The following is a 10,688-nucleotide window of genomic DNA, read 5'->3' as shown; positions in this document are numbered from 1 at the left end:
CCTTCTCACACTGCAAAATACAATAATCTCTTCTCAACAGTCCCCTAAAATTGTAACTCATTCCAACATCAAGTCCAAAGTCCTAAGTCTCATCTGAGACTCATCTCCTTCCACCTATGAGACTGTAAGATCAAAACAAGTTATTTACTTCCAAGATACAATGGTGGTGCAGGCATTGGATAAACACTCACAAAAGGAAAAATTGGTCAAAAGAAAGAGGCAACAGGTCCCACACAAATCTGAAATCCAGCAGTGCATTTGTTAACTGTTAATGCTCCAAAATAATCTCCTTTGACTCCATGTCCCACAGCTGGAGCAAACTGGTGAAGGGGTGGGCTCCCAGGGCCTTGGGTAGCTCTGCCTCTCTGGCTTTGTTGTGTGTAACCTACATGGCTGCTCTCAAAGATTGGAGTCGATGCTTGAAGCTTTACCAGGGTTGGGGTGCAAGCTGCCAATGGATCTACCACTCTGGGGGGTGGAGGCCAGTGATCCCCTTCCCACAGCTACACTAGGCAGTGTCATGGTGGGAATTCCGTGTGGGGGCTCCAACCCCACATTTCCCCCTTAGAATTGCCCTAATAGTGTCTCTCTGCGGGGACTCCACCCCTGCAGCAGACTTCTGTCTGGGCACCCAGGCTTTTCCATACATCCTTTGAAATGTAGATGGAAGCCACCAAGCCTCCTTCATGCCTCCATTCTGAGTATTTGTAGGCTTAACACTGTATGGAAACTGGCCAGGCTTATGGCTTGCACCCTGTGGTGCTGCTGCCCAAGTTGTACCTGGACCCCTTTGAGCTGAGGCTGGAGCTAGAGCTACCAGGATGCAGAGAGCAGTGTCCTGCAGCTGTGCATGGATGTCCCAGGCCTGGCCTGGGAAACCATTCTTTCCTTCTAGACTTCTGGGTCTGTGATGGGAGGGGCTTCCTAGAAGAGCTCTGAAATGCCTTCAGGGACTTTTCCCATTGTTTTGGATATCAGCACCTGACTCCCTTTAATCATGCAAGTCTCTCTAGTAAGTGGTTGCTCCACAGCCTGCTTGGATTCCTCTCCTGACAATGGGCTTTTCTTTTCTACCACATGACTAGGCTACAAATTTTCCAAACTTTTACCCTACCTTTATATATAAGTTCCAACTTAACTCATTTCTTTGCTTCCACAGATGAGCATAGGCTGTTAGAAGCAGTCAGGCCACACCTTGAAGGGTTTGCTGGTCAGAAATTTCTTCTATTAGATACTCTAGGTAATCACTCTTAAGTTCAAACTTTCACAGTTCCCTAGGGCATTAACACAATATAGCCAAGTTATTTGCTAAGGCATATAAAGGGTGACCTTTGTTCTGGTTGCCAATGGTTTCCTCATTTCTTTCTTCTCTCCTTTCCTTTCCTTTCCTTTCCTTTCCTTTCCTTTCCTTTCCTTTCCTCTCTTCTCCTCTCCTCTTCCCTCCTCTCCTCTCCTCCTTCCTTCTTTCTTCTCTTTCTTTTCTTTCCTTTTTTCCTTCCTTCCTTTCCTTCCTTCCTTCCTTCCTACCTTTCTTCCTTCCTTCCTTCCTACCTTTCTTCCTTCCTTCCTTCCTTCCTTTCTTTCTTCCTTCCTTCCTTTCTTTTCTTTCTTTTCTTTCTTTCCTTTCTCTTTCAACAGAGTCTTGCTCTGTTGCCCAAGCCAGACTGCAGTGGCATGATCTCAGCTCACTGCAACCTCCTCCTCCTGGTTTCAAGAGATTCTCCTGCCTCAGCCTCCTGAGTAGCTGGGACCGCAGGCACATGCCATCACACTCAGCTATTTTTTTTTTAATTTTTAGTAGAGACGGTTTCAACATGTTGGCCAGGCTGGTCTCAAACTCCTGACCTCAAGTGATCCACCCACCTCAGCCTCGCAAAGTGCTGGGATTACAGGTGTGAGCCACTGCGCCTGGCCAGGTTCCTCATTTCTAACTGAGGCTTCATCAGCCTGGATTTCACCATCCACATCACTATCAGCAATTTAGTCACAACTATTTAGCCAGTTGAAGTTCCAAACATTCCCTTATCACCCTGTCTTCTTCCGTGCCCTCCAAACTCTTCCAACCTCTGCCCATTACCGAGTTCCGAAGTTACTTCCACATCATCAGCTATCTTTACAGCAAACCTCTACTCTTTAGTTCCAATTTTTTGTATTAGGTCATTCTTGCGTTGATATAAAGAAATTTCTGAGGCTGGGTAATTGACAAAGAAAAGAAGTTGAATTGGCTCTTGCTTCTACAGGCTGTATAGTCATGACACCAACATCTACTCAGCTTCTGGTGAGGGTCTCAGGAAGCTTACAATCATGGTGAAATGCAAAGCAGGAGCAGGCACATCACATGGCAAAAGCAGGAACAAGAGAGCAAGTGGGGGGAGGTCCGCAGACTTTTAAACAACCAGATCTCATGTGAACTCACTCATCACCAAGAGGAGAGCGCCAAACCATTCATGAGAGGTCCGCCTGCATGAACCAAACACCTCCCACCAGGCCTCTAACATTGGGGATTATATTTCAACCTGAGATTTGGAGGGGAAGCTATCTAAACCATATCACTCCCCTTCCTGTAAAAATGGAGATTGTACCCTTTGCTCAGTGAGGCTATTGTGAGGTTAACTGAGATAGTTCATGTGCCCACTTGGCACACAGTAAGCACTCAAGAAAATGTTACTTCCCTTCCCTTTCTCTTAGGTACTTTACAAGTCACTTCCCTCAGATCTTATCTTTCTTATGATCTGAATTAAGAGACTCAAAGCTGTAGTCAACTTGTGCTGGGCCATGGATCTGTGAGTCACGTAGCTTTGAGGCCCAAGCAGAGCCCCAGTAGCAATACCATGGAAGTGAAAAGTATAGGGGATTCGGAAATGGGGACATGAGTCTGCTCGAGGAGACAAAGAAGATGATTTTCCAGGAGAGGCAGAAAAAAGGAATAGATGTTGCCGGAAGATTGTCCAGGTTCCATGAGACCAAGCTGTGCGTCCCAGCCTTTTTTCATGACCTCCTGAATTTCAGTTCCATAAAGTCCTGCATGCTTAAGCCAGTTCCAGGCATCTCTGTTCCTTGAAATCAGAAGATGCCTGAGTTTGTTCCTTTTTCTATCAGTCACCAGGGAGAATGTTCTCCCGCTCACCATCTCTCAGATGAACATTCTGTTTTGCACTGACCACCCTCTATTGCCACCAGGATGCAGCCAGGCTTCTTAGCAGAATGTTCAAGGGCTTCTATGCTCTACCCCAACCCCCCCTCTCCATCCCATCACTCAACAATACCACTGTCCCTTTTTCCCTATTAACACCTCATACTTAATGTCCTTCTATGCTTTGTCTCTGCTTGAAACATCCCTCCCCACCCTTCCCATGAACAAAGTCCTATTTAGGCTTCCAGATCCGCTATAAAAGTTGCCTCCTGGATCCCTCTCCACCCCCGGCTGAATCATTCTCTACTCTAGGTCCCCATAGAACAGTCTGTTTTGTTGTTTGAGTGGACCAGGAGAGCAGAGTGGTTAAAAGCAGAAATCTGGTGAAGTGAATCCCCCAGCTAGCTATGGGACCTGGGAGACATATCTGACTTTCTGAGCCTCAGTTTCCTTATCTGTAACTTAGAGGAAATAAGAGTATCTGCCTCACAGAGCTGTGATGAGAATTACTAGAGATGATGTACCCAAAGAACTTAGCACAGTATACAGAAAACAGTAGATAGTCAACAAACGATGTTCCCTCCTCCCCTTGCAAGCCAAAACTGGGTCATTGTGTAATTTCAGAGATGCTGGGGGAAGCAGCTAAGTCTGGGGTCTCTGGAATAGAGAGGTCCTTCATAGAGACGAAGGTCACTGGAGCCTTCTCTACTCCAGGAATTAGCTGTATCCATCTGGGGACTCCCAGGCCCCAGACCTTTCCAATACTTCTCTCAAGGTTCTCAGCACACGACAGCCAGGAAATCTGCACCCACACAGCCCGGCCACAGTTCAGGTGCCCTACCACAAACCCAGAGCTACCACACAGCACAGGATGCAGACAAGAAATAACCAATGACAAAAACCAGTAGGTTTTTATCAGAATTTTCCACAGACCACTTGGGTAAAAGTTATTACCATACCATGTCATTCGGTATCTTAATTGTTGGGTTTATGGGGTTTTTTGGTTGTTATTATTTTGTTTTGTTTTCCGATTTCAAGCAGTCAGACTCAGCAGGGATTACTCATTCCAAAGAAAATACGTTTTTCTATTTTGGTCCAATAGTGGTTTGGGTTTCCTCAGAATGAGAGGCCTCTTCCGGCTTCCTTTGAAAGATGATTCTTGTTACATACAGAGAGCCAGAAGGGATTTCGGGCCATCAGATCCCAAAGCCCTCCAGCAAGGCAGGGAGCCTCAATTCTGGTTATTCGTAACAACAAGGACTCCTTTTATGATGAAGATGCTTAGGAGCTTCCAAAGGTTTTCAGATCTAGCACAGAATTGGAAACTTTGAGAGCTGGACAGGGTCAACAGTGCTGTCCTGATCAGATGGGTGGCCAACCATGAACTGCTTCCAGCAGGAAATCACTTTACAGTGTTTGAAGGATATCACCACCCTATTAGAACCTCTACAGCTCCATTGCATTTAGGATGAAATCCACCATCTTACCATGGCCTACAAAGCCCTGCACCAACCCCATCTCTGGCCATTGTCCCTCTTCTTCATATACCCAGCCACACTGACTTTGTCCCTGTTTCTTGTCAAGGCCAAGCTTGCCCTACCCTGGAGCATTTGCACTTCTTGGTCCTTCACAGGGAGGTTGCTCCCACTTCTCTACAAATGCCTGGCTCGGTGCAAGTGTCACAGGCTCAGAAAATCCTTCCCTAAGTATCTTAAACAAAGTGCTAGCCCAGTCACTCTCAATGACTTTACCCTGTTGGCTTTCCCCAAAGCAATTATCTGTAGCTGGAATTATTGGGCTCGTTTCATCTACCTCTAGCATGGCAGGTCCTTGCCTATCTTGCTCGTTGCTGCATCCCAGAGTAAACCCAGTGCCTGACACATACACAGTAGGTACTCAATACACGTTTGTTGAATGAATAAATGAATTGTATATCCTTTCTTTAAAAAAATCTGAGCCTCATCCACACACTTTACAACAGACATTGTCTCTTTACAAGAGACAGTCTCTTTAAAACAGTCTCTTTACAAGGATAACGTTACTGTTATGCTTATTTTTTAGCCAAGGAAATGGTCTTCAAGATGGGTGCTGATTCTCCCAGCGCCACTTACCTAGTCATTCACTGCAGCATAACAAACCACTCGAGCTAGCTTTACACCACTTTAAACCACTCCACCAGCTTTAAACAGTGGTTCTTGTGCTGGCCCCACCTGAGCTTATTCATGTGGCTGCATTCAGCTAGTGGGTCTGCTGTGAGGGCTGTGACTGCTGAACGCCTCTTTCCGCATAGTCTTTCATCCTAGATAGCTTCACAGCGTGGTGGTCTTGGGTATTGTTCTGAGAAGGGGAAAGGCAAGGTTGCCACGTCTCTTAAGGCCTAACCTCAGAAGCCACACTGCATCACTTCTACTGGGTTCTATGGGTTGGAGCAAGTCTCAAGGTCAGTCCGAAGTTCAAGGAGCAATGAAATACACTCCACCTCTCCATAGGAGGTGCTATTCCATTGCAAAGAAGCCTGGGCTGAATTGCCAGGTTCGTTTTTGAAAATGCATCACAGCTAGTGAGTGTTGGAACCAGCCTGGGTGAGCCTGTGACTCACTAAGGCAGACCAAGGGACCGTGACTATCCAGCAATATCAGATGACTCTAGAAACTGCAATGGCCTACAGCATGTAATGTAAGTATCTCTCACTTACACCACATGTCCCCTGGGGGCCAGCTGGGCCTCTGTGGTTTCACTCTGGGACCCAGGTGATGGAGCAGCCTCTCCCTGGGACAACACCTGAATGGTGCCAGTCCTGTGGCAGACAGGAAAGGAACATGGCAGGCACTCCTGGCCCTAAAGCCTCTGCTCAGAAGAAATACACATCATTTCTACCAGCACATCAGCAGCTACACAAGTCCCAGGCACATCAACCTCTTTCCGGGAGGGGCACTGAAGATGCGTGGATGGTGATTCCACCACCCCGGAGCCCGTTTTCCTCTTCAGCTCCTTTAAAAACACATTATTTACTGAGTGGAAATGCATCTCATTCTATTTCTACCATTAGCCTCAGTGCTGCTGTCTCATCTGTTCCCTCTGCACAGAGGTCCTTCATAGAGACGAAGGTCACTGGAGCCTTCTCTACTCCAGGACACACATCCCAGCCTTTTCAGCTATCCCCTGCTTAAAGACCTGCCATAACCCCCTTATTGCTAACTGGATCAAGTCCAAACTGCCATCCAAGTCCTCCAGGCATCCCTCGATCAGGTTCCCACTGGCCTCTCCAGCCTTGTCTCCTGGTTCTGTCTGTGCTCCTCATACCTTGGCTTGCAGCTGTGCTGAACCTCACGCCTCAGTACCTTTCTCTGTGCTGTCACCTCAACCTGCACAGTCCCTTCCCCTCTTCTCCAGTTTGTAAAATGTTGCTTTTCTTTTAGGATTGGCCTGTAAAGTAATCTTTTTAAAGATAATCCTCTTTTTCCTTTGTCAGGGTCAATCAACTTTTTCATTTTCTAAACCTCTTTGTTATAGCATTTTTTTCATTCACTCATTCAGTGAATATTTATTGAGTATCTACTATGTACCAGGTACTGTTCTAGGCTCTGCAGAGACACAGGGAACAATACAGATAAGGTTGCAATCCTTCCCCAGTTGTATGCCGGTGAGATAAAGCAGGCAATAAGCATATAAGCAAATGAAAAACAAAATAGGCCAGGCATGGTGGCTCAGGCCTGTAATCCCAGCACTTTGGGAGGCTGAGGCAGGTGGATCACAAGGTTAGGAGTTCGAGACACACCTGGTCAATATGGTGAAACCCCATATCTACTAAAAATACAAAAATTAGCTGGGCGTGGTGGTGAGCACCTGTAGTCCCAGCTACTTGGGAGGCTGAGGCAGGAGAATCGCTTGAACCTGGGAAGCAGAGGTTGCAGTGAGCTGAGATCACACCACTGTACTCCAGCCTGGCAATAGAGCAAGACTCCATCTCAAAAAAAAAAAGGAAAAAAGAAAAACAAATTAATTTTAGGCAGTGATAATTGTGTTAATTACAATAAAAGGGGCTGCTGTGAAAAACACTATAGGCAAGAAGGTGACTCCTTCAGATAAGTCGGTTAGGGGTGGGCTCACCGAGGAGGTGACGCTCGAGCAGCTACAGCAACAGAGGAGAGCTTTCCTGGCAGAAAAAACAACCTGTGCAAATGGCCTGTGGTATGGTCTGCTTGGCCTAGTCCAGGAACGGGGAAGAAGCCACTGTGGTTGAGGTATAGAGAGAGAGGTAAAGAGTGGTGAGAGATGAGATCCGAGAGGTGGCTCTAGCAAACCACGTAGGGTGAGGCCTCTTAGCAGTGACAAGGAACTTGGATTTTACTTGAACTATAGCAAGAAGTCACGGGAGGTCTGGAAGCAGGGAAGTAGACAGGCACAATCTGATTTACACTTTTCAGAGATTATCTGAGCTGCTTTGTGAATGGCAGGTGAGCAAGAGAGGCATCCAGAAGACCAGTTTGGAGGCTCTTGTCATTCCAAGATGACAATGACTTGGATGCATAGTGCAGCAATAGCCTCCCCAGAAGCTGTGAACTGAGACCTAGGGGACCATGGCCCCTCGTCCTCTGCCTCGCAGCCCCTGGCACAGGGCTGGTCCGTGGTGACAGAATGGCTTGAGGTGGTGCATCAATCAGCAGTGGCATGTGTCTGAAATGCATGCTAGCTGAACCCTCCTCGCTTTCACCATCCTTTGCCAAGCTTCCACGGAAATCCCCCTCCACACACCAGGCTCCCCAAGCAAACCGGGTGAGCCCAGCTGACCGCCTGCCTCCCCGGCACTGGGCTGCTGTCCAGGCCTGACGAAAATCTCTCACCATCCTGCCCACCCAGGCTCCCTCCAAGGAGATCTGTGTGGTTAGCACAGTGGCCTTGATATCTTGATATTCAGGAGACGGGTTTTCCCATCTGAGCCTTGGTTTTCTCATCTGGAAGGCGGACATTATTCCCCTTACCCCAAAACCCCTTTTCCCAAAGTGCACTTCCTTACTTCTCTCTCTCTTCATCCCTTCCTTCAACCAAAACAAAGCCACTCTAGGGTTTTTGAAGTTTCCTGACTTTTTTTTTTTTGGTAATTAATAACCCCTGAACTAATTAATTTCTGCATTTGTGTTTCTAGATTTCAGATTCCAGAATTATTCAAGCTTTTCCTCAAAACTAGTTATTACCCCCTTCTATCCTGACTCTAGCTGGGCCCTGGGCGCCCAATGTGAGGGCTGCCACCTGACCTCCTGGGTCCAGCGCCCACCCGGGGCAGGTCTCCAGCTGTGGCCACTCAGCCAGTATCTGCACAGGTGAACCATGGGGCTCAGGAACAGGCGGTTGTCCCGTCAAGGGCGGGCTCACAATCAGCGGGGCGGGGAGAGGGAAAGAGCCAGGGAGAAAAGGGAGAGAAAGAGGGGGCAGTGTGTCGGAAAGGAGGAGGAAGGGGCAAGTGTCAGAGTCGGTAAGATGAGGAGGGAGGGTGAAGGAGAATGGAAAATAGAAAGTGGGTGAGACCGTGGGAGAGGGAGACTGGAGGAGAAAATGTGGGTGTGTGCGCGCTGAGAGAGAGAGAGAGAGAGAGAGAGAGAGAGAGAGAGAGAGAGAGAGACTTGGAGAGGGAAGGAAGAGAAGGAGCGTTAAAAGCAAGGAGGAGCGAGTTGGGGGCGGAGACGAGGAAGTGGGTGCGAGGCGCGGGGCGCAGGCCGTGCGCGCGCCGCCCGCTCCATCCCTGCCCGGAGCGCAGCCGGCGCGGGCGCGGGACCGAGGCGAACCGGGTGCGGAGCCAACGCCCTCGGCGGCAGCACCAGGTAACGCGGCCGCCGCCTCCCCGCGGGGCCTCGGCTCGGGGTGGGGTCCCGGGCGGGATTGGGGACCCGTCGTGAGCTGGCGGAGCCGCCTGAGGGGCTGCTCCGGGATCCCCGGCGGCGGTCGTGGCCCCGAACCCGGGTTCGAGACCCGGCCCCACCGCTCCCTGGCTGTGCCTGACCTTGGGCAGATGCCTCCGCTGGGCCTGTGAGCCTCAGTTTCCTTCTCTGTGACCGCCGGGGTTGTGCCTTCCCCAAGGGGGCGTTGAGGGCTCGGGATGCAGTCCCAGTCCGCGGCGGTGCTCGGGACGCGGTTCGGCTTTATGTCCTCTTTGCCCGCGAGGGGTGGATTTGGAAAGTCCACTTGAGCCGAAACAGTCCCCGTTTTGTCCCTGGGTCTGGGTGGTGGCATTTTCTCGCGGCGATGTGTCTGTCGGAGCATGGAGCAACTTTCTGCTAAAGGGAAGCCAGCGGAGGGCGAGGGCTGGTGGGGAGGGGGCTTCTATGTCTCAGGGAAGGAGAAGGACCTGGCTTCATCTCCCTGGGCTGCTGCTTGCTGCCCGACGACCGTTGACTGGAGCCAAGACAGGCAGCGCTTAGCGGGTGGGAGTCCTTGCTGGGGACATCTGGACGTGGATTCGCCTGTGGGATGAGCGGAGCAAGTGGCCTCTGATAGGAATCCCAGTTTGCGCATTGACCTTGAGCTTGAGAGCCTCAGTTTCCTCCTCAGGGCCATGCTAATCCACCCACACTGTCCATGAGGGGTTGTGAGGTGAATGAGGTGGGGCAGGAAAGTGCCTGTGTGCTGTGGTGGCCCCCAGTGGCAGCTGTCATGCCCTAGCTCAGGTGGGCCCAGTCCTGGACATGGTTGCCTCTTGGGAAGTCATTTCTATGTTCTAGGTCCCCTTTGTGTCCTTTGCCAGAGAGGGTCAGTCGGTGAAGCTGGGTGGTGGCCAGGCTGGACATGAAGCAGGGCAGGGCCTAGGGAATGTGGGGGGCCCAGAAGCTTCAGCCTCCACTCCACACCTATCCTGAGGCTGATGCTCTTCTAAGACATGACGTCTCTCAGATGGCAGTTTTTGTCCTGTGAAGACTCCTGGCATAATCTCTCAGCACCTCAGTTTCCTTATTTATAAAAGGAAGTTATAAATTCCTCCCTACTAATGAGTTTCCTGTCCCTGGAGGTTATCCAAGGCAATTGGATATATTACATTTTTTGACATCTCTGGGTCTGGATGGTGGCATTTTCTCCTTATATCTGAGCTGGGATATAAGGAGAATTCAATATCATGAGAAAATAACTTATCTCGAGAACCTGCTCCTTGCAGGCCTGGTACTTGGTACATGACGAGTATGGCATTGGTTAGAGTCACCACAGAAATCCTGGGAAACTGGTGCCATCAAATCCCAATTTACAGATGAGGAAACTGAGGTTCTCAGAGGTAAATGATTGCCATGTGGTCACACCAGTAGGAAGTGCCTGTGCAGAGACTGGAACCAGGTCTGCCCGCCTCCAGGGTGCTTCTGGTTGTATCGTGCTGGCCCCAAAATATGACTGTATAAGTTGTGGCATAGCACAGGGCCTGGCACATGGCATGTGTGCGATCAGCACTGGCTTCTTGTTCCATGTGTCATAGGAAGGGCTGCTACAAAGCACTGGAGAAAGTGAGCCTGAAGGCTGGCAGCAGGGTTGGGGTACTCTTTCCAAGAGATTTCTCTCAGGGTCTGGAAGGAAGGAA

General features: G+C 49.5%; 1 protein-coding gene across 5 annotated transcripts in view; it reads left to right on the top strand.

The window, feature by feature from the left end:
- Nucleotides 1-8,791: 8,791 nt before the first annotated feature.
- Nucleotides 8,792-10,688, top strand: part of HRH2 (histamine receptor H2) — a 53,884-nt gene continuing 51,987 nt past the window's right edge. For 2 of the 5 annotated variants that reach the window (XM_033180129.1, XM_033180128.1), the window contains exon 1: nt 8,793-8,952. The gene's annotated coding sequence lies outside the window, so the exon portion shown is untranslated. Of the gene's footprint in view, nt 8,953-10,688 lie in introns of all 5 variants that reach the window. The other 3 variants (XR_004429896.1, XM_033180126.1, XM_033180127.1) reach the window with 2 other exon arrangements.

The sequence above is a fragment of the Trachypithecus francoisi genome, unplaced genomic scaffold (assembly GCF_009764315.1).
Source record: "Trachypithecus francoisi isolate TF-2019V2 unplaced genomic scaffold, Tfra_2.0 Lachesis_group2, whole genome shotgun sequence".
In the NCBI taxonomy this organism is placed as follows: domain Eukaryota; kingdom Metazoa; phylum Chordata; class Mammalia; order Primates; family Cercopithecidae; genus Trachypithecus; species Trachypithecus francoisi.
This window is presented reverse-complemented; position numbering and strand designations above follow the sequence as displayed.